This window comes from Gracilinanus agilis, chromosome 5 (genome assembly GCF_016433145.1).
Source record: "Gracilinanus agilis isolate LMUSP501 chromosome 5, AgileGrace, whole genome shotgun sequence".
Classification (NCBI taxonomy): domain Eukaryota; kingdom Metazoa; phylum Chordata; class Mammalia; order Didelphimorphia; family Didelphidae; genus Gracilinanus; species Gracilinanus agilis.
This window is the reverse complement of record NC_058134.1, coordinates 104,196,775-104,201,094: the sequence shown is the minus strand read 5'-3', so window position 1 is coordinate 104,201,094 and position 4,320 is coordinate 104,196,775.

Sequence of the window (4,320 nt, the reverse complement as noted above, 5' to 3'; positions counted from 1 at the left end):
CAGTAATTCAGTGCACTTTAATAATTTAATGCCAATGTATGAGGCATCAAGTCTATACCATCTTATTGCAGGAATAAAAAAAGCTCACTTATGTGAATTTGTGAATGACCTTTTTACAATATATGTATTGGGAAGTGGACTATAATGGTGAGATTTTCCTAAGGAAAAAATATGAGAAATTGTTTACATAAATATTGTGAAATATCCAAGGACTATGGTCAAGACCAGTGATTCTTGAAGTGGGCACCACCGCCCCCTGGTGGGTGCTGCAGTGATCCAGGGGGGCAGTGATGGCCACAGGTGCATTTATCTTTCCTATTAATTGCTATTAAAATTTAAAAAATTAATCTCCAGGGGCTAAGTAATATTTTTCCAGAAAGGGGGCAGAAGGCCAAAAAAGTTTGGGAACCACTGGTCAAGACCAAAGGAATTCACAGAGGTATAGTTAAGAAATAGATTCATAGCAACATGTCCAAGCTTGGGAGGGAGGGAGGGAGACTGGAGAATGCAAGGTCAGGCACGACCCCAGGGGAATCATGAGACATTTGTTGTTTGGTCATTTTAGTCATGTCCAACTCTTTTTGACCCCATTTGTGATTTTTTTGTCAAAGATACTAGAATGGTTTGCCATTTCCTAGCTCAGCTCATTTCACAAATGAGGAAACTGAATCAAAGAGGGTTAAGTGATGTGCCCAGGATCACACAATCAGTAAGTGTCTAAGGCCATATTTAAACTCATGATGATCAGTCTTCTTCATTCCAAGCCTATCTATAAATGACAAGTTGCCTTAGGTCAAGACTAATCTCTGTCTAGTCTTTAATGGTTGTAGAATGTTAACCATGCTTCCTCTTCCCTCATCCCTGTATTTTTGGACACTGGGTAACTGGAAAAAGGATGCATTTCAAGAAACTTAGAAAACTTCTTTATTACACAAGTATTACTCAGGTTTTTTGTAGTTTGGACGCTGCTGTTTGCTTTATTCCTTTCTGACTTTGTTATACCAATTCACAGCCCTTCTGGAATTTTTTGATGTTATTTCCTTCACAAACATTGTATCCTTATTGCCAAGTTTGGTCAACTTTCCCTCTTTGCACTTTAATCTCCCTACCTTTCTTCTTCTTTTCCTAGTGAGCACTATTCTCCCCCTCCCCATTTAGAAGTCATCGAAAGGAGTCAAATATCTTAGCTCCAAATTAGCTAGTTCTCAGAAACAACCACCTATTCCAATTCTTTGTTTTTTCAAATGTCATTACTTTCTAAAATGAGATTTGTACCTTAATAATTCCATGGCTTTGCAGAGTGACATTGTATTTGACTTGAAATCAGGACAGATCAAGATACAATTCCCACCTTTGACACATACGATTGAATGAATATATAGTTAAATTACTTAGATTCTCTGAGTACCAGTTTTTTTCATCTGTAAAGAAGGAATAACAATAATAGTTATAATTACTATGATACCTAGCTTACCTAATTTACATAATTATTATGAGAATAACAATGTAAAAATAAATGAGAATGCTTTGTAAATTTTGAAACACTACGTATCTGTTTGGTATTATCATTGTGAATTCTTTCCTGATGCCTTCTAAGCTCCTTGAAGGAAGGCAAAGATTCTCATTTTCTTTTTATCCTTAATCCCCAGCACCTAGCACAATGCCTCACCCAAAGTATGCACTTAATAAATGCTTATGACAATAATAATATTTAAAAGAGGTAGCTGGTGTGTTGTAGGCGCAAACAAATAAAGGATTTAGATATGCTGAATTTGACATGTTGTCAAGTGAAAATGCCCAGTGAACAGATAAATATTCAAAATTAAAATTCAAGAAAGACTCAGGCTGAAGATCTAGATTTGCTAAGTGAAAACATGACAATGGGATGAGATTTAAGGGAAAGAGTACAGAGAATAGAAAAGAGCAGAGAACCTAACCTATCATGTGGAATAAAATAAAATCCACTACTTTTCTTTTTTAAAGCATCCCCATGTTGCACTATATAGGAAAATACTCAGTGAGATTTTGATCTCCCCTCCTTGGTGCTTTTCAACAGTATTAACTCATTTCTGGACAATATATCTCCATATCAAACTGAATGCTCTATGAAGGCAGAAACTATGTTGTATCTAAAATTTATATCTCATTCTCCACTTAGCACAGTGCTATGCACATAGTAAGCATTAAAAAATTGCTGAATTGAATTTTAATTGAAATCCCTAATTATTATTGTACAATGTTTGCCACTCACTTTAAAAAATTCTTTATTAGAAAATAAGTCTTTATGTTTTCCATTTGAATAGAGCCCACTCACGCACCATTATTACTATCTCAAATCCTCCTTGGTCTTTACCTAAATATTCTCCAGCATCCATGGGTTTTCATGTAGTTATATAGTTTTTTTAAAATGTGACTATAGACCTTTTTACCCTTAAGTAAATCTATTTGTTTGATCATTAGTCTTTAACATTATTCTATCCTCCCCACTTAGAAGTAAATGAAAGGGATCATGTAGTCTTAGCTCGAAATTAGCTAGTTCTCAGTAATTATTAGCTAATTCTTGGTGATGCCTGTGTGATCATATTTTCCTTCTTACATTTTTAATAACCACTCCTCCGTAGGTAAAATGATCAATTTTTCTAAGGTACAGCCCTGTGACTTTCATGTTGTATTAACTGAAGGAGATATAATTCTTGATTGCTTGAGAGAACATTGAGCACAATACTTCACAAATGGGAGAGGGACTACAGTTTTTTTACAGAAATATTTTTGGAGTGAAACACTTGGAGAGAGGTGGTTGTGAGTGGAAAGCCTATAACTTTTGAGTGGCTACTGGCAGCTTCTGGTGCCTCAGGCATGTAGGGGAACTGAACCTCACTATGTTCCTTGATTTCTAGTACCCATTGCCCTTGAGACTATTGAGAATTGACTTCAACTTAGTAAGATCATTGTCTTCCTCTTGTTTTGACTTGTTATTTTTCTCCCAACCAAAAAATTCTTTCACTTTTGTATATTTTTGTGCCTATTCACATCTATATAACTTCCTCAAATTCTATTCATTGTTTTGCTTGGTTAAATGGTTTTTCTTGCTATTTGTCATTCATGATAACATTTTGGGTACCCAGTGTTAGAGGGAAAGGTGTTAACTTGACAAGTATAAGCAAATAACTATCCTCTCCCTTGAGAGTAATCAGGGAAACAGCTTTCATTCTGAACCTAGACTTGTTCCCCTAGACTAGAGATTGAATGGGGACAGATAGATATAATTCTAGGCTGACACCTTTCAAGTCTGAAAGAGAGATTACCCAACCAACCCCTACAGACTTGGATCCTACCAACCTCTTTCCCTAGCTTCTGGTGATGCCAGCAAGATCTTCCTCTTACTCTTCACAAAGTAGAGTAGATACCTTATCATGTCTATCCATGAAGTTTATGTGCCGTGACTTTATATTTAGATAGTCCCCACCATTAATATCTACCCATATCATACCTTAGAATCTTAAGTTCGCTGATGTTCTTCCTCTGTGCATTGCTAGGCAAATACCTGAATCCATAAGTATTGCATTGACCTTCTTTCTGATATCTTTTCTTCAGGACTGTTGAGTACCACATTTGTAATTAAGCTATCTTACATTATTTTTTAAATTTACACTTAAATTACATAATTCTATAATTGCCTTCTTTTCATTTGTATAACTTGTGAAACCAAACTGTAAATCAGAGAGTCCAGAATTTTGGATGAAGAACTGAGTCATTTCTGGCTGCAAGCAGAAGAAGGTAAAGGAAGTCTAGATCGGTTGAAACAAGATTGAGGAGATCTTCATAACTGAGTCATAAGGATATTACCAGCACAATATTAGTCTACATTTCTTGCCACAAATTTGTAAACCAAAAGTAAAGAAGAAAGAAAGACTCCAATCTCTGAGATGAGTGGGAATTAGTTATGGCTACTACATGTGTCTCTGAAGGGTATCTCAAACAGAAGCAGATTAGTTTGTAGTTGAGACACATGGGCAGACCTTTCTGGGTCATAATTTCCACATCTGTAAAATGACTTTTTAAATAATTTAACAATACTAGCCCTATTTCATGGGTTCTTGTGTGATATATGTACTTTTTAAACCTCAAAACTTCATAGAATTGAATTATAATGTTATTTCTAACCAAATTTTCTAAAAGCAGATTAGAGCATAGGACAGGTCCCTAGCTGGAGGCAAGGTCAGAGTTAATAGATGAAAGAGAAGAACCTGAAAGGACCTATTCTACATTTTGGCCCTTTTTGTGAAATACATAAAAGCAATGATTCAGAATTTTTACATA